At 53.0% G+C, this 19545-nt stretch overlaps 1 long non-coding RNA gene across 1 annotated transcript; it reads right to left on the bottom strand.

Annotated features, from left to right (window-relative positions):
- Positions 1 to 16252: 16252 nt before the first annotated feature.
- On the bottom strand, positions 16253 to 19165 carry LOC132511166 (uncharacterized). Its single transcript, XR_009537538.1, has 3 exons — positions 18698 to 19165; positions 17655 to 18347; positions 16253 to 16534 (listed from the first exon to the last, which is right to left on the bottom strand). It is a non-coding gene; the product is annotated as an uncharacterized LOC132511166 (long non-coding RNA).
- Between the last annotated feature and the right edge of the window lie 380 nt (positions 19166 to 19545).

Below are 19545 nucleotides of genomic sequence, written 5' to 3'. Positions count from 1 at the left end.
GGACACTGAGGCCTGGGCAATCGAGACCTGCCAGTAACACGGGGCGTGTGAGAAGCAACACATAAGAAGAAGTGTGATTGGGAGTTCCCTGGCGGCCCGGTGGTTAGGACTCGGCACTCTCACTGCCACTGACCCGGGTTCGATCCCTGGGCAGGGAACTAAGATCCTGCATGCTGCACGGTGTGGCCAAAACATAGAAACAGTGTGATTAAGGCATCCTTACAGAGCTCAGCATCTCCATCCCGTTACATGACGCTGCCCAGTCTAATGACACAAACGACCTCGGTGGCTCTTGAGGGATTGACAGGCTGTGTCTGCTGTCTGCCTAGAGCTCCTGAAAAGTAGACAATCCTGGAAGTTTTCATCTTAATTCTCCTGCAGACCCTTGCAGACGCCCACTGGCAAAGAGAAGCTGGCGTGATAAAAGCACCAATTCCTGATTACCATCAGTGTGTGTGGCTTGGGAGGACCAACAGACCAGGGGGGACTCGCCTGACACGGCAGATAGAGGGGTTCACGGCAGTGGAGCGTGTGTGTGGCTTTATCCCCAGGACGAGGGGGAGGGCCATTGCGCCCTGTGGCCGTGGGACCCTGGGCCCGTCTCTTTGAAGGTGAGAACACGAAGAGGTGGTAGATCTAGATGAGTCCTAAGCTGTCGTCCAGATCTGGTGTTTGAAAAAGGGAGAAAGAGGAAGAAGATTTTGTTGTTCGCCCCTGCTTCCCAGTGGGGCCTGAGGGACAGGACAGGGGGATCACTGGGGAAAAGGATTACTCAGGACCCCAATACATAATCCAGATTGTAAGAAGGGGGGTAGCTCTGGGTGAGCAGTGGTGCGTCCTGCCTGTTCGGGTGCCCAATCCCATCCTCACCACCCCAAACTCTGAAGAACGCCCAGGTGATGGGGGAGAGGCTTTCTCTTGTCTCCCCACAGCTTGAAAGCCAGGGCTCTGTTATACAGTAGGCCCATGGAGGCTAGGGACAATCTAGCGACCTGTCTTTCCATCTCCAGCACCTAGCCGCACTCTTAACCCATGGCGACCACTTGATATTTGTCGAGTGAATGAATGGCCTACGAACTCATCAGCTATTGCTGCGATAATGCTGCGTAAGAGACAATTCCCCAAATCTCAATGATTTACAATGATAAGCATTGACTTTTTTTTCTTATTCATGGGCACAGGTCAGCAGGGGCAATTCCAGGGTGCAGTGTCTCCCTTTGGGACCGGCAGCTGCAGGTGGCCCATTCTGCTCACGGCGAATGTCCCAGTCCCGCACCCACACTTAAATCCTCTGCCCACATCACGTCCACAAACACTCCGTGTGGTCACACCCGGGGTCAACAGGGAGGGGGCAAGTTCTGCCCCCTCTAGTGGGGAGCGCTGCAAGGCCCCCCCGCAAAAGACGCAAGTGTGAGATTCTATCCAGGGAGGGAAGGAGGAAGTGGAAACGAGAACCCAGTCTGCCACAAACTACTAGATGGAAACAGTGAAGAGAATGTGCCCCTTTCAGGTCGCCTTGGCAAAGCCTCAGAGCAACTGTTATCACGACCAATGTCCCCACTGCTGGACAGCACAGTGACCACGAAGAGGGTCGCTGATAGAGGGGAAGGGAGTGCGGGGCAGAGGGACCCACCTCACAGGTGGACTGAAGCTGAGGACATGGCTCATTAACCCGGTTCTAAAAAGCACCCGGGGGCAGCTGGACTGGCTCTGCAGAGGCCTTTCAGAGAGAGGAAATATGGGGGCAGAGTTAACCCAACAGCCTCTGTGTCAGTGTATCCCTGGACTTCCGGTATGTGTGAGTGGCGCGCGCACACACACACACACCCTCCCTCCCTGCTGCTCCCCTGAAGAGACTCATTTCAAAGGTGTCAGTGCACTGGGTCTGCCTGTCTCTGGGCTGCTGTGAGTGTCAGATGAGAAAATGCCTGGGACTGTGACCTAAGACCAGGACACACTCGGATTCCAATTCTGCTCTCGGGGAGAGAAGGATGCTCCTGCAAGCTCTGCTTGTTTTCAGAAGTTTGTCAGTCTTCTAGCTTCCTTCTTTCCCTTTCCAAAGCTCCACTCACCCAAGCGAATAATGTAAACACTTACAATGGCACTTTAATAGTCTTGGGGGCATCGATCATTATTACAAATCTGGAAGTAGCCGAATTACTAATGTTTGACAGTGTCATCATGCAGCATGAGATACATCATAAAATCGTAAACGGCCAACGATGCTTTTCATTTCCAAGCACTTTCTCATCAGTTGTCTCAAAGGGGAGGAGCTATTCCCCCAATTAGGGTGATTGGAAAACAAGGTCGAAAAGGGTCAGACTGCTTGCCAACTTGGGCGGTACACCAGGAGGGATCAGAACCTGGCAGCCTTCGCCCCACTCTCACCCTCCCCAATGCTGAGGGACCACCAGCTCGTGGGACAGGCATGCTTCCTTCCTCCTTCCTCAGGACACCCTCTCTTCTCCTTCCCACCCTGAGACTTGAGGTTCCCGCCTCACTCCCCAGCCCGTGCATGGCCCCAGCTGTGCTGCCTCCCCCGGGCCTCTGGTTCCACCAATTATATCTCCAACTCCTTCAGTCTCCCGCCTTTCCCTCTGTGTGGCTGCCGTCCAGCTTCCGTGTACAGACGTGTTCATGCCTCGTTCCCCCAAACAACCTGCTCTCCACAGGGGGCCCCCTCCTGCAAACACACAGATGCCCCCATTGCTGTGTTGGCTCAAGCTGCCCTGAAGGCAGAGGCAGCAGGCTCTTTGGGAGTTGACCCCAGGACGACGGGGTCGCAGGGTGGGGTGAGATAGGGAAGAGGGAGCAAATAGAGAGGGCAAGCTGTCTGCGCCTGGACACCTGGGGACAGTCCTGCTGGGGAGCCTCTTCTAAGGAACGAGTAGAATGAGCCTAAGACCGCCCATTGGGAAGAACCAGCCACTGTGCAAATCTACCCTACAAATGGCTTTTCGGTTTCACGGTTCCACAGGACCGCTGGGATGGGGGCTCCCAACACAGCTGGCTGGCATCCTTTGGCGCTAGTTGCCTTCTCAGGGTCTCCCTTAGAATCTGGCTCAAGCTCTAAGCTCCAGGGCCTTTGATGTGCAGCCTGGGTCCACACCCACCACTGGGTGACATAGGGAGATGCTAACGGGTCACCCTGGAGACCAAATACCGACGCTGGATATGTGAGGTGCCCGTACAGGCCTGGGAGTTCAGGGACACGTGCTGTCATCCACACTTCCTTGGGTGGATGCCTTGCCTGAGCTAGGGGTTGGGCCTGGGCCTCAGTGGTAGGACCACCTCGCCGCCCGCCAGTACCATATCGCCTACCATTTGTCCACCCCCTGTCCAGTTCCCACCTCCCCACCTGCTCTGATCGCTGGCTCACCCTCCCCAACTCCCCGGCGGTAGGAATCAGCCTGTAGTTCCAAGGAAAGCATTTAAGGGCAGGCTAAACTCTGCTCCCCAGCTCAGGAGAAGGGAGCGTTGGGGGCTGATAGTCACCAAGGCCCCATCCTGTGCCGGTGCCAAGATGGGTATTGTGTGCCCCTGCTATCGTCTCAGTCTCCGTGAATCCTGTGAAGTGGGACTCATTATTCCCATTTTGCAGATGAGAAACCTGAGGCTTAGGGAGACGAAGGAGTTTGCTCAAGGTTACTCAGTGTCTTAGCTCAGGTTGCATTAACAAAATACCATAGGCTGGGGGGCTCAGACAAGACATTTATTTCTCACAGTTCTGAGGGCTGGAATCTAAGATCAGGTACCAGCAGACCGAGCTCTTGGTGAGAGCTCTTGTCTTGGTTTGCAGACGTCTGCCGACTTGCTGTGTCCTCACATGGCCCAGAGAGAAAGCGTGCGCAAGTTCTGGTGTCTCTTCCCCTTCTTAAGGTCACTAATCCCATTATGAGGGATCCAGGGATTTAGACGCATGACCTCATCCAAACCTAATTACCCCCCAAATGCCCCAAGGGGTTAGGGCTTCTACATAGGAATGGTGGTCCACAGCACTCAGCTAATAAGAGGTGGTGCTAAGATTCAACCTCAGGCTGGATCAACTCAGAAGCTTTTGCCCTCCTCATGAGACAGCAAATGCCCTCTCTCCAGGGTTATAGACAAGCTCACATGGCAGGGCCTCTGGGTCAGGGCCTCCAGAGAACAGGTCTGGAGACCGTGGCCGAGGACCCCCTTCCGCTCTGCCAGAAACATCCACCTAGCCTTATATCAGAGCCAGGGACAAGCCCAGCTTTCCCAGGCTGCCCCAGGCTGTCCTTTCCCAATGAGCTACTTTCTCAAGCAAAATCCCCTGGAGAAACTCGGGATGTCCCCCAGGGGCCATGTTCCAAGGTCATTTGTCCACCCTTCACTGAGAGGCCTGCAGGTGGCCAGACACTTCCCACAAAGGGGCCCTGAGTATTCAGTCCAGGGTCCTCTCCCCGAAGTGTCCCGTTGCTGTGCAGTCTGGATGGCTTAAATGGACAGTTCCATGGTCCCCTGGATGGTTGGAAATTCCAGATCAGTCATCTCACCAAGGCTGGCGCCGGCTGGCTACCCTTGTTGGTACCACACTACTGTCACCAGGACCCATTCGACTGGGCTTTATCCTGGAGTGTTGGTCTAGGGGGGTCAAATGTGGGAAGAGGGCCAGAGAGTGACACTAAGAACAGTATGGGATGCTCACGAGTTCCATGTCTGTGTGGGTTGAATTATTGTGGGTTGAACTGCATTCCCCCAAAAGGTCATGGTCAAGTTCAAACCACAGTACCTGCGAATGCAAACTTCTTTGGGAATAGGGTCTTTGTAGATATCCTCAGTTAAGATGAGGTCATACTGATGAGGGTGGCCCTAAATTCAATGACTTCTTATCCTTATAAGGATAAGAAAAGGGAAATTTGGACACAGACACACACAGGGGAGAAGGCCATGGGATGACAGAGGCAGAGATTGGATTGATGTGTCTGTGAGCCAGGGGCCGCCAAGGAAGCAGGGAGAGAGGCCAGAGACATTTTCTCAGAAGGAGCCAACTTCACCAAAACCTTAATTTCAGACTTCCAGCCTCCACACTGCAAGAGAATAAAATGTCTGTTCTTTTAAGCCACTGGGTCTACGGTGACTTTTGAACTGCACCTAAGGATGGGGGGTGCTGGCTGCCAGCAGAGCCAACCCTGTGATTAGAGGGTTGGAATTTTCAGTCCTACTCCCTTGACCTCCAGGAGAGGAGAGGGACTGGAGGTTGAATCAATCACGAATGGCCAATGATTTAATCAATCATGCCTACGTCATGAAGCCTCCGTGAAACCCAAAAGAACCAGCTTCCGGGTTGGTGAGCACATGGAGATTTGGCGAGGGTACTCAGAGCGGACCCGGAAGCTCCACCCTCTTTCCCACACCTAGCCCTGTGCACCTCTTCCATCCGCCTGCCCCTGAGTTATATCCTTTTATAATAAGCCAGTGAATAAAAGGGTTTCCTGGGTTCTGCGAGTCACTCTGGCAAACTAATCAAACCCCAGGCAGGAGTCATTGGAAGCCCAGTCGTGTGAGGTCAGTCAGAAGCACAGGTGACAACCTGGGTTTGTGATGACTTCTGAAGTGAGGGCAGTCTCATGGGGCTGAGCCTGTAAGTCTCCAGGTAGGTTATGTCAGAATTGAGTTGAATTGTAGGACATCCAGTTGGTGTCAGAGAATTGCTTGGGGCGTGGGGGGAAAACCACACACGCACTGGAACTGGGTCCCAGAACCCTTGTCCACTGTTATTAGGGCAGCAGAGAAGGCAGGACTCAGGGGTCAGGGAGAGCGCTGTGCAAATCCCAGCACTCCCATCGTCTCCAAGAGAGCATCTCCCCATCCTCCCTCCAGGCTCCCCTCCAGATGCCCTAGTCCTCCTCTTGGTCCAGGAGAGCTTGTGCCCCAAGCCAGTTGAAGGCCAGAGCCGGGTGCTGCCTGGGTGGTACCTTGGAGGCAGCCGTGGCCACCCTCCCCGCTGCCACAGCAGCGGCCCATCCCAAGACTGCAGGACCCCAGCCATTAATCATCCTTCTCCTGTTTTGTCAGGCCCCGCAACCTCCTGTACGTGCCACATAAATACACTTAACCTTTAAAGGGCCGGGTGGCAGCCCTGCAAGGATGAGCCATCACCCCCTCCTCTACTCCCAGACTCTCTCAGTCATAAAAGGCGAGAGAGTTTAAAACAAAGAGGAAGAGCTCCTTGTAAACCTAGCCCATCCATCAAACTGACGACGCTCTGGCCGCCAAGAATCCAGGGAGGTTTGCCAAAGAGAACAAAGGCCAAGGAATGATGTCAGTGTGAGCAACAGGGCCTATCTGTCTCACTTCCCCAGGGGGCAGCTAAGCCCCTGATGACGGGGCCTTTCCTGCCAAAGAGATCAGCAGACATGAGGCCCCTGGGCTGGGGCGGGGCTCTGCCTGGGGTCTGACAGCTGGGGGGCCTGCGAGGCTGGAAAAGGGTGCCCCACCACGCCTCACTTGCTCTCACTCCATCATTCATCCAACAAGGCCAATGAGTATCTTCCCAGTTCCGGGCACGGCACTAGGTGCCAAAGACGCAAGGAGAAATCAAAGATGGTCTCTGACCCCAGGGCACTCAGGGTCGGTGCGGGCGGGGAGGCAGGCTTGTAAGAAATCATTTCCATGGGATGAAAGTGAATCCGAGGATAAGGTAGGGAGGAGGCACTGTGGAGCCCTGAGAGGGGAGAGAAGCACAGATGGCTGGAGAGGGGAATTTGATCTGGGTCTCACTGCATGTGTAGGAGTTTTCTACACAGACAAAGAGAACTTGAATGGAGTGGCTAGAACATGAGGAGCAATAAGACAGAGGCCAAGTTGGGATTCCTAGGCCACACTGGAGGGCCAGTGAGGCCAGCCCCAAGCAACTGCCCCCGTCCACTGCCACAAAGGGGTGGCCACTGGGCTATGCCACCCAGATGCCCCTTTAATGCTGGAGACGTTGCCCCCAGCTGGCAGCACGCTCGGGGTGGCCTCAGCTGCAGAGACGCGCCCTGCCCAGGGCCTCACCCTCCCTTGGGGGCCACGTCCCAGGACCTATGGATGAAGTATAAAGGACTGGCTGGCTCAGCCCAGCCCAGCACAGCTCTGAAGGCCAGCCTCATCCAGACTCTCCCTCTGCCCGCACCCGCTTCTTCACTCCTTTCATTCTCTAATGAACGTCCCACAGGCTCAGGACGCCTCCCGGGAAACCAAACGTGCAATACAAGCAGAGGGTGAAGGGAGGACTGTAATTTAGAAATAAATGGTCAATAAACCAGATCAGAAATAAAAGCTCCCCACCAACTGGAGACATGAACTCATTCCAATTTCACAATCAAGACTCACTCTGCTGCTAAAACACTCTCTATGGAGAACAGCAGGGATCAGAGGCTTCCCAGGGGGCAGCTCGAGGTGCTGTGCCCTCCATGTCCCCCCGGTTCCTAAACCAGGACACTGCCTGAGAAAGACGTTACCGTATGGTGGAGAGAGTACATCTTAAAGAAGCACTGCAATGTCAAGAGTGGGATTGCCAGGGGTGGAAGCAACATGCACGGCTACGGTGACACAGAAGGTGCACAAGGACATGTCCCAGATCTTCAGGAAGGGAACCAAGATGCTGGTGCTCAGAATATCTCAAAGCCGCTCCTGAAATAACAGACTTTGGGAATCCACAAACATGCATACACATACGGTTCCAACTCGTAGGCGGGCCCACTGAGTTACCTGGGGCAGCCGATGAAGGTACCTGAGTCCACAGGGTGGGAAATCAGGAGAAGCAGAACTCACCTCCTCCCCTTCCTCTCCTCCCTAGATCCCTGGCTGAGAAGCTCAAGGTTGGAGACAAATTAATTTGCCTTAAGGTGCTTGAGTTTATCCATTAATTACACTCGCCCTCCCAAGCGATTTTCCATAAACATCTCAGTGCCTCTGGTGCGGTGCTAAACCAGTACTACCCTGCTTGGAGTGGCTGGTGAATTGCACTTGTTCATTTGTTTATTATGAAGAAGCTTGGTTGCCAGGGATTCATTAAATAAGACACACAGTATGTCGTTCACTTATTTTGACTTGCCTGGATGTCTTTGTGCATATAGACAGGGAGGCATTTGGTCCTCTGGTTTTCTAATATGCCAAGCACAGGTGACAATGGATTAGAGCTACCAGTCCCTGCGGGATGCATTGTTCCCGTGACAGTGTGCAGGTGAGCATGCATTTTCCCTGCTCACCTCCTCCCGTCAGACCACGGCAGGCACACAGCCTAGGGGCGTGGTGAGTCTCTGGTGGGGAGCGGGGGAGGCCTGAGCTGGGACCAGGTAGAGACTCACCCCGTAAGGCGAGATCATGGCAAGTGACCTGGACACAGGGTGGGCTTTGGGACTGCAGCTCAGAGGCTGCCCTCGTGGCTGGGGTGAGGCAGGCGTGAGTCCCTCCAGGAGCAGCCCTGAGTCCGAGGGTTTGGGGGAGCCTAGTAGAACCTGAAGGGGTGGCTTGGAGCTTGAGAGCAAGGCCAAGTAGAAGCCTGGGAAATAACTGGGGACAAGGCAGAGGGGCCACAGAGGACCAGGGGTCCAGGGGAGCACAGAGCGGGACAGGACAAAGCCCTTCGTGTGACAGGTGGGGTGAGCTGCAGGTGCAGGTGCAGGTGTGACATCCCGTGGGCCTGGGTAGGTTGGGTACAATGAGGGGCAGGCAGGCAGGGCCTGCAAGCCGGACCCTCACCAGGTGCCGAGCATCTGGACCCACCTGGCAGACCCAAGTCTGGGCCACGTCCCCATCCCCAAGGGGGCGGGGCCAGGCAGGCCACCAGAGGCCAGACCTGAAGAGCAAGATGGATCCAGGGCGCCTTCCGTGCACCGAGGCAGACCAGGAGACGACGAAGAAAAAGGAGCAGCTGGGGCCGTGAGAGGCCTCGCGGGTAACCCTGGAGCCACCACCACGGCTGCAACACGTCCCGTCTCACCGGTAGCACGACCGCCTGAGATGCTCCCTGTAAAGGTCTCTCTCCAGCCAGGCCTGTGGCCTGTTGCAGTGACTCTTTGGCACATTAACCTTTGAGGACCAGAGGTGACAGCAAGAGCTTTGGGGTCATGACCAGGTTACGGTCTCCATCAGGCACTTAGAACTTACCTGTCTTATTGACTGACCTAACCTCCGTTTCCTTGTATGGAAAGGAGGAGCAATGATTATCAACAGCTGCCTCGCAACGCATAAAGTGCTTTAAAAAGGCCAAGCAAATGGTAAATGCTTAAAACATGTTTTTGTCATTATTGTTCTATTATTACTACCAGTGGCTTATCTCCAATCCCTGCCACAACAAGGTGTGGGAACCACAAACCTACGTTATTTCAATCTCTGTGTTTGTCGGATACCCAGGCAGAGTGACGGCTGAGGTTCAGGGGTGGCCAAGGACATCAGCTCAGAGGATGTGGGGAAGAGAGAGACAGAGAAGCAAGGATGGTTCCACCAAGACTGGAACCTTCCAAACTCAGCCACCCCAGCAGGAGAGGCATTAATGCCAAACTCAGCGCGTCCAGCCGCATCAGAGCACAGACTGGGATTGGACTTGAGGGTCATGGAGCGAGGCCAGGTGGCGTTGGATTTCTCTGGAGATGCTCCTTCCGCACCAAAGAAAATGAAAATTGTTCCTGGACGTCCTTAGCCACTCCTGCCACCCCCTCTCACATCTTCGTCCTTCTCTCCTCACCTCTGCAGTTCGGCCAAGCAGAGGATAAAGAGAAACATTCCACACCTACTCCCAGTTCCCCCCACATCCGCCCCCCCACCCCTGGTCTGCTCAGACCCAGAGGGAAGGAGGTGGTACCCCGTTTAATCCGTCTTGTTCACTCAGCGGGAAGGGGTGGCTCACCTGCCCCCAGCATCCTCCACTCCTCCCGCTTCCACCCCTGAGACCCCACCCCAGGCCCTCTCTTTCCAAATCACCCCACCCTGCCAGCCCCCCACCTTCAGCTCCTGTGGCTGACAGCCCCTGGCTGCCCTAGGAATTAGCATCGTGACCTTCCACTTGATCCTCTGACCTTCATCCCCACCACACACCTCCACCGCGGCCTATTCTGGGTACAAGGGCAGACTCTGTTGCCTTCATTATAGACTATCACACAAAAACATAATAAAATAAAATGAATGTTTTCTCAGTGCAAATCCATTAGATGAGTTACCGTTGTAATTTAATAATGGGATGGGAAACTACAGCAAATTACCGAAGTATATAATTAAAGTAAATCTATTTTAAAGTCCTTTATTGCTTAGCGTTTCTCAGATCTCAGCCTCTCCCCACTGCATCCCCCTTCTCTTTTTTTCTCAGTGTGGGGAGGGGGATGGGAGCTGTGGATTCCTTTGAAGCCATCAGTGGTACTCGGTGGCAAATGCCACTCGCCTGATTCTTCCAAGGGAGGACCGTGTTCCTGGCGTGGCTGAGGCCCCAGGCTGGGCTCCCGTCGGCAGAACAAGAATAACTGACAGGCACTGGCTGAGGTCAGATCCCAGGACCCACCTCTGCTAGATCCTCAGGGCTGAGGGTTGAGTTTTGCCCTAAATGCCGAACTGATTAAACTGAGGTGGAGGTGTGGTGAAGGGGAAAAGGGAGGTGTCAGCCCTGAGAATACCCTTCACGGAGGACAGATGCCACTGACCCCTGGATCTCAGATTTGAGACCCACCCAGGATCACACAGCAAGAGGCGGCGCTGGGATTTGCTTTTGTCGGACAATTGACACAGGACCACCAGCGAAGCTCCCCGAAGGGATTCCTGTCTGCTGGGCATAGAAGCCCTCTGCAATGAGCCGGTCGGCTACTGCCCATTTTCAAAGGAGAGGTCAAATGTAGCTGAGGTTGCCATCACTGTTTTCCACTTTCTGGAATTCGGTGTCAGGGTGTGAGGGGTCCAGCGAGGGCACAGTCACACCAAAGCCTACGCAAAGCTCAGTCTCAATCCCTCCACTTTCTAACCGGGAAAGGGTAAAGGCTTCAGACCCTCTAGGATGAATCCCCTTCATCAGAAGGCCCCGGGTAGGTCCTAGGGGACTCACTGAAGACCCCAGACTCCGAGCTTAGCCTGGCCTGCCATGGCGAAGGGGGTCTGCAGGCCGGCGAGTGCCAGGGAGGGGCCAGCTGAGCCTGCGGTCACCTGAAGTGATCACAATGGCAGAATTTCTGTACTTCATTCAAACCCAGAACAATGCATTTTTCCCTTTCTAAGCCCTCAGGACCGCTGTGCTACTGGCAGCCACAGAAAACCAAGTGACCCAAACTGAGATTAAACCACAAGGGCCAATTCGTTAGCACAGCAAGCTTTTGGCTTAAGAGAGAAAATGATCCCCAAGAAAAGGAAGGAGAGCTCCCCTGCCCACCGGCAGTTTTCCCAGGGAACGCTGGACCTCAGGAGAGCCAGTCCTGCACCCCGCCCCTGCAGCCCTGGGCAGGGGCCCCGTCCTCCTCCGGCTGGCCCCCCTCCTCTTCTCCAAAGGAGAGGACTCGGAGGAGCCCCCCCTCCCCACCCCCACAGAAGGATGAGTGAGAGGCGTGGTCTCCGCAGAACTTGGTCCTATGCAAATGAATGCAAAGTGGATGCAAATCCAAGCCTGCTCTCTCTGAATCTCCCGTTTTCATCTGGTAGCTGAGTCGCTGCAGCCCTCCAGGCGCTCGGAAGGCCGCTGTCTCCTTCCACCTTCCTGTCCGTCGAGGACAGCAAGCTCTGGTGACGGAACAAACGAGCAGGGCCTTGCAGAGGGCAGGGGGCTGCCCACCCACCGCAGGCCTGACCAACCCTCAGGAGGCCAGATTTCCTGGAGCTCAGGCCGCTGCCACGCCCTCCTCTGGGGTCATCCTTTCTTGCTCCAGGGCAGCACCCAAAGATACGCATGTCCAAAGCCCCAGGGAATGCCCTATCCTAAACATGAAGTAACTCTGGAATGCAAATGCCACCCTGTCTCTCTTTAGCTGCAGGGAGTGGTGGCTGAGGGTGTACAGCAGTGAGGGTGAATTCTCCACCGAGATTCCAAGTTTGGAGCAGCCTTGGGGCTGTTTCCTGCCCCAGAGAAGAGCCGAGTGGAGAAACACCTCTGCACCTCCCAGACTGCACCTCGAAACCACACTCAGTGCTTCTCAGACAGGACCCCTGCTTTCCCGCCAATGCCCGCGTTGGTCCTGTGCCTGCTCCATTAACTTTCGAAAACATAGAGCTCCTCCAGGGTGAGGGTCATCGTCCACAGTGAACAGGAGCCAGGACATAACATAGCCCTGGGCAAAGACAGGATAATTCACCAAAATGGCCAGGTAAGCCAGATCCTGACACAAAAGGTGCCCTCCTACGCGAAGAAGAAGATCCCTGGCATCTCCAGGGATCATTAGCCAGCCCTTCTGGATAATGTTGGCTGCAGCAGACCCAAGTGTACTTCTTAGAGCTAATTAACACAGACACAGGAATGAGGGTTGATCCAGAGGCCACAAATATCTCTATAGAAACCGAACATATAAATGAGAGTCTGGGGGGGAGTTCCCTGGCGGTCCAGTGGTTAGGGCTCCGCGCTTTCACTGCTGAGCGCCCAGGTTCAACCCCTGGTTGGGAAACTAAGATCCCATAAGCCGCGCAGCCAAGAAAAAGAAAAAAGAGTCTGATCTGCCCAGGACCCCAGGACAGGAGACACGCTGTGTGACCTTGGACTTGTTCCTTAACATCTCTGGAGTTCTGTTTCCTCATCTGGAAAATAAGAAAAATCATACCTTGCAGCTTTGTCATGTAGATGACATTATTTTTTGATGTAACTAAAGCTGTGCTTTATTGTGAACTTTCTATGGACTGAACGTTCAGTTAAATCCTCTTATACACAATATTTCATTTATTCATTCTATGAGAAAAGGGAAGATACTATCTCTACCTCTATTTTATATATGAAGAAACTCATATATTGAGCTGGGAGCATTCATCCAGCATCATGCAGCTAAGAAGTGGTCAGCTGCATTCAGCCCAAGGCATTTTGACCCCAGACCCGGACTCTGAATCACTAACTCCTGGTACCATCCTTGCTGTTGAACACCTGGAACAGCATCAGGTACACAAAGGCTCTCAACAAATGGCGGCCTCTGTCTCACCCCAAGCCCTGGCTGCCACCCACCCGATGGCTCTTTCACCCAGTGGGGGAGAAAGAGGTATGCAGGACTCATGTCTCTCCCCAGGCCTGTCTTGTCATCACAAATGACCGAAAAAACGAACAAACCATCCAGGGAGCCAGATACGTTCACCCAGCACCTCATCAGTCTGTCCCGATTGGGAAGGGGCCACGCCTACAGAAAAGGCAGGTGCACCCAGGTTGAGGAGGGCTAGTAGGGAGTTGCATGTCCCCCCCACTCCCACCCCTGCTGCAGCCCAGACTAGCCTTCCAAGCCGCGGCCCTTTGCTGTTCAAAAGAAAGAAAAGGCTTTTGTTATAAGAGCCCTCTTTAATGGGAAGGGACTGCGGTCTTGTCAAAAACCCAGGGTGGTAACACTTCCCGAACACAACACACGCTCGTGACAACGTCTAATGAAGACTTTTATGATAGGAATGTAATTGTAAAAAAAAAAAATGATTACAAAATTGGTTTCAATGCTTTGTGATCCAAGAGTTCATTTGTTTCCTCATTCATGCACTAAATAAGCCCCTAATTAATCTTGAACCTTGGAGAAAGGAGGCTAGATTGCCATTTTCTCCAGAAGGACGCACTTCACATTTTGGAAAGTTTGAAGAGGCTCTTAAGCATTTTTCTTTAGTGGTATTTTCTCAGCATTTTAGAGAGGCTTCATCAGGCTGCGAAGGCTGCTAATTGCATTACCATATGTTTAAGCCTCATAGGTGCGGGTCAAGTTCATCTTTCTCCACATTCTCCTGTTAATTTGCTGATTTGACAGGTCAGAGACCTGGAGAAAGGGAAGATAAGCCGAGGGCTGATGCAGGCTCCTCTCAGCTGCCAGCCCGTGACCAGAGGAGAGAGGCTGCCCCTCACACCAGCAAGTGACCAACCTTTCTCCTTTAGCAGAACTTTTAGCTTCTAAAGTCATTGTGATGTCATTATTCCTAGGGAGGAGTAAAAACCTCCAACTTTCCAGCCAAGAAAAGAAAAGCAAAAGGAGTATGTGCATATGTGTGTATATAGATAGATATGAACACATGTGTATATATGTGTGTATAGAGAGGTGTAAATATATGTGCATATAAATGAATATATGTATATGTGTGCATAGATATGAATATATGTATATGTGTATATAGATACGAATGTGCATATGTATGTGTATACACATAGATACACATATGCGTATACATGAATATATGAGTATATAAATAGATATGAACTTGTGATGTATATGTACACATAATAAACATATGTATAGATATGAATATATGTATGCATAGTTATAAATATACATGCTATAAATGAATATATGTATATGTGTGCATAAATATATATGTATATATGAATATATGTGTATATAAATAGATATGAATATGTGTATATATAGATATAAATATGTGTGCATATATGAATATATGTATCTATGTACATAGATAGATATGAATATATGTATATACAAATATATGTATATAGATATGAATATATATGTATATCTATGTATGTATAGATATATATACATAGAGAGCTACAAATATGTGTATATATGAATATATGTACATTGTGTGAATAGATAGATATGAATGTGTGTGCATGTGTAGTGAGCCAAGATTCCATTTGTCTGGATATTTCCCCTCTATTTAAAGAAAATTTCGGGACTTCCCTTGTGTTGCAGTGGTTAAGAATCCACCTACCAATGCAGGGGACACAGGTTCGATCCCTGGTCCGGGAAGATCCAACATGCCGCAGAGCAGCTAAGCCAGTGCGCCACAACTACTGAAGCCTGCACGCCTAGAGCCCGTGCTCTGCAACAAGAGAAGCCACTGCACCACAACAAAGAGTAGCCCTCACTCACCGCAACTAGAGAAAGCCCGCGCGCAGCAACAAAGACCCAACACAGCCAAAAATAAATAAATTTATTTTTAAAAAATAAAGAAAATTTCAATGGAAACCTCATTCCCCAACCCAGGCAGATGGGCGGGTAAAGGCAGGCACTTCACCAAGGGTCTTACATACATTTTTTCATCTAATCCTCACTCCAACCTGGAGGAGAGTTGACTGGTATTCCCTCATTTTACGGAGCGGGAAATGAATTCTGAGAGACCCTAAGCCCCAGGTCTCTTAGGTGGAGGAGTCAGAATTTGAAGCGAGCCCGGCGGACTTGGAGGCTGATGTGCTTGGTGGTTGAACGTCCTGCACAAGAGTCAGGAGCCCAGGAGGTGAACAGCCCAGGGTCCAAACCCTGGCTCTGCATCCCCACACAAGTGTCTTAACCCCTCTGAGCAGCCACCCCCAACCCCAATCTATAAAATGGAATGATGACGTCCACCCTGCAGAGTTAAAAAGATAAAATGAAGTCAAATAGGTACAGCCATAAACCCTGGCCTGGCCACTAGCCACTCACACCGGCGCAGCCCTGAATGGACATTCGGACCCTGTGATGCGAGTAAGGGACCCCACATCCTCAGCAGACCCCAGCCAACACCCGAACCGGGGTCTCGCCAGCCAGCGACACTCGGAGACTTGGGACGGAGACAGTTCCTGCCTTTTGGCTTGAAAAGGTCTACCCAATTCCCCCACCCCCAGCCCGAACCTCATCCCTAAAGTTGTTGAAATAGATACTGTACTGCCTCAGGGTCCTGGCTGGGCAGTGAAACGTTCCCCCTCGGTGCTCCATCGCTGGTTTCCTACGGTCTTTTTTTTCTTTTTAACACGGGTGCCAGGAACCCAGGAGCCACTTCTCCTTAAGAGCCCCCTTGCATGCCTTCCCTCCACCTCCTCCCCATCGACGCCCACGCTCTCCAGCCTCGGGTCACCGTGCAAGCGTAGGAATAATGGTGCTGGGCTTAGAGGCGGTGGAGAGGGGTGACTGGGAAGCTGCGCTCAGGCCGGGGTCTCGGGTTCCCTGATGGCTGCCTGGGGGGTGCTGGCAGCAACCAGCCCGACAGGGCCCGGGGAGGAGCACTGCTCCCTGGTGATAGAGGCTCTGTGTTAACGCAAGGACCTCTGGAGATGGACAGTCCCCTCCCTGCTTGGGGATACGGGCCCCCAGGCCAGCATTGCCGGAGGGCCATCTGAGTCTCTGTTAAGCACAAAATAAGGAGACTTCTTTTTTTTATTTATTTATTTTTGGCTGTGTTGGGTCTTCGTTTCTGTGCAAGGGCTTTCTCTGATTGCGGCGAGCGGGGGCCACTCTTCATCGCAGTGCACAGGCCTCTCACTGTCGTGGCCTCTCCCGTTGCGGAGCACAGGCTCCAGACGCGCAGGCTCAGTAGTTGTGGCTCACGGGCCTAGTTGCTCCACAGCATGTGGGATCTTCCCAGACCAGGGCTCGAACCCACGTCCCCTGCATTGACAGGCAGATTCTCAACCACTGCACCACCAGGGAAGCCCAAGGAGACTTCTTGACTGGACCCCAGGCTGCAAGGCAAGGCCAGCTGGTCAGGCCACTCTGCCATAAGAGGAAGGGGACAGCAGGTGGCCGGGGGAGTCTCCAGGGGAAAACCCAGCTGGTTCCCTCCTGCCTGTGGCTGACTCCCGGAAGTTGCAGACAGTGGGAGTCGTGTCCCCCCAGTAAGCTGGCCACTGCCCCTCTTCCAGTTGGGCAGGTCAGCTGAAGGGCTGTTGGCTGCAGTGTGTTCGACACTCTGGGAGTCTGTCTGGACACGCTGCTCTGATGGAAGAGAGCACTGAGGAATAGTGGGCTCTCTGTTTGTTCTGTGTCCTCATGTCTTATAGAAGGAGAGGGGCCTGTGCATGGGGTCAGGACGTTGCCTGCACAGGATCCAGGGTGGCAGCGAGGAGGCATGGTTTGGGGGCCAGGCAGGGACCCAAGGGCCAGCTCTGCCACAGCCCACATGGGTGGCCACGGGCAGGTGACTCACCCTCCAGACACCTGTTCCCTTACCTGCAAAACGCAGCTAAAATCATCACTACCCCTAGGATTGCTGAAAGGGTGAAATAAAACCAATCTTTCAGCAAATAGTTTCGGAGCCCTTCTCCTTTCCCAGACACAGGCACGCAGTCCAGCTGGGAGACAGCAAAGAAACAGGTAAACCAACAAGTACGACAGAATAAATTGTGACAAGTGCCATGAAGGGGAAAGAGAGGAAACCGTGATGCAGAATAAGGAAGACAGGCTTCCTGGTTTGGGGGTCCTGGAGCCAAAGGATGAGAAGCCAACCAGGCAAAGGAGTGCGGAGAGGAGCCCGGCAGGAGGGCGTGTGCGGGCCCCGAGTCAGAAAGAGCTGGTCGCGGTGTGGTCAGCGATGCCGGCACAGGACGCATGCTCCAGGTGCGGGGGCTCCATCCATACCGTGCTGTGTCCCCCTGAGGCAAAAGTGCCCAGCAACGACTGCTCCCCTTCCCACCCAGGGGGCCTCCCAGGACCGCCGTGTCCCCTGTCCCAGGGTGGCCTTCCAGCCGGCAAGCATGCATGCTGACCCCTGGAACAGCTGGACCACAGAGAAGCCACGCATGTACCCAAACAGCACACTTCATCCCATCTCAGGACCAGGGCACCAAATCTTAAATCACATACCACACCCCGAAAATGGTCTCCTCTTCAACCAGGAAACCCTTTCTCATCCTGATTTTTCTTCTGGCTGATCTCGCTAGAAACTCAGGCAATGAGAAAACGGATCATGTGAGTCAGCAGGAACCATTTTCTATCCCAGGCCACCCATTCTCTCTCCCCTTCTCTCTAGCACGCACACATGCGGAAAGGACCAGCCATAAGAAGAAAGCACAGATTGCAGCTAACCCTGAAGATTCAAAATGACACACCTATTCCACACCTGTGAACATCACTCTCCCCGATCTTTACCACCAACGTGAAGCTCACACACTAACAAATGACCATAAAATGCCGTGATACGGGTTTACGCGTAAAAGGCAGGCGCCGACATATACACATACGTTGATCTGAAAAGCGCCAGGTATTGTCTTTGAGGTGTAGATTTCTGTCCCATTTAACAGAAAGGAACTCCAGGCCCAGTTACTAACCCAGGTAACACTGTGGCTTTGCTGGGGGGACATGTGATGCCAGCAATGGTTCTGTCCTCTGAAGGCACTTTGTTTCTCATCAAGTGACACTTTTTGCCTTTTAGTCTTATCCCTCCCACCCGAGAGCAGGAATGGTGTCATACGTCTTGGTATCCCCAGGACCCAGTGTCTCTCATACAGCAGGTGCTCAATCAATGCTCGTCAGATGAATGTCCTCCCAATGCCTAGGCTGGTGGAAAGCGAGGTGTTCAAAAGGGTCACTGGGGTTCTGGAACAGCAGTGCTCTTTCCCGTGCCTCCACCCGAATTCCATCCCTATGCGGGGGAAGCCCCGCCCTGTGGCATCCTCACCTGGATTGCTCCATGCGGCAAAACTTCAAAACAGAAAAGTAGGGAATGAGCATGGATGGCCACCTTATTCTCTGAGTAAGTACAATTTTTAAAGCATTTGCCATCCAACATCCCCATCATTTTATAAAACCAAGAACCTTCTAACACCAAAAGGTAGAAAGGATATAATCTCAGAATAGAGGGCAGGTCTTTAAAGTGACTACGAAATCGAGCGCTACGAACAACTCACCCCTCTGTCCAGTCCTCTTCATTTCGCATCCGGTCACATCCAGGGTCAGAGGCTGTCCAATGTTTAGGAGGATAGCGCTGGCTTAGTGGGGGATGGGGGCCAGGCCAGGAAGGAAGGGGGGAAGTGGGGGGCTCACAGTCAGCGGGAGACACTGGGTTCTGACGCAGAAGAGACCTTGGGAAGGAGATGCTGGGGGTCCTGACCAGGAAGCCCACCGAAGAGAAAGCTGAACTCAAGAGCTGGGAGCCAGCCACGCTTGGATGCGATTTCACCTGGAAAGCTGAACAAGAAACCAGAAGTCTTATAGATCCCCTCCGGACACTGAGACTCTTTCAGCTTCTCAGTTAAAGAACAGAAGACAAATTGTGTTCAAGGCTGGCTTTCAGTCAAAGCTCTAATTTTACACCGACATGGTTTTCATTTTCCAAGAGCGTGTCCTGTGAAGCCAGGGCCAAAGCGAACAGAAGACCTCACATCTTCGGCCACCTCCCCATCTCTGCCCCCACGACCACACCCAGTGAAAGCATCAACTAGAAGAGCCTGGGTGGCCAGCGCAGCACACACCCCCACCCCCACCCATCCACCCCCCTCCCAGCCCCATCACTGTCCACCCATTTTTACCCTGTATACAGTTGCTCGGTGCCTTCTCTGTGCCAGACACACACAGCCACCAAAGGTCCCCAGCCTGTGGCCCTTTTTGTCAACCAGACGAGGTGGGAGGAAAGAGGAATTTGCTTCGAGGCTGCTCCCTGCCTCCCCTTACCCCTGGCCTCTCTCCTTGCCCCTCCGGCTCTGCCTCCTCTGAGCTGGTTCTCAGAGAGCGGCCACTACACCTAAGGGAGATGCGT

Source organism: Lagenorhynchus albirostris, chromosome 20 (genome assembly GCF_949774975.1).
Source record: "Lagenorhynchus albirostris chromosome 20, mLagAlb1.1, whole genome shotgun sequence".
In the NCBI taxonomy this organism is placed as follows: domain Eukaryota; kingdom Metazoa; phylum Chordata; class Mammalia; order Artiodactyla; family Delphinidae; genus Lagenorhynchus; species Lagenorhynchus albirostris.
The sequence above is the reverse complement of the archived record's forward strand: the minus strand, read 5'-3'. Positions and strand labels throughout refer to the sequence as shown.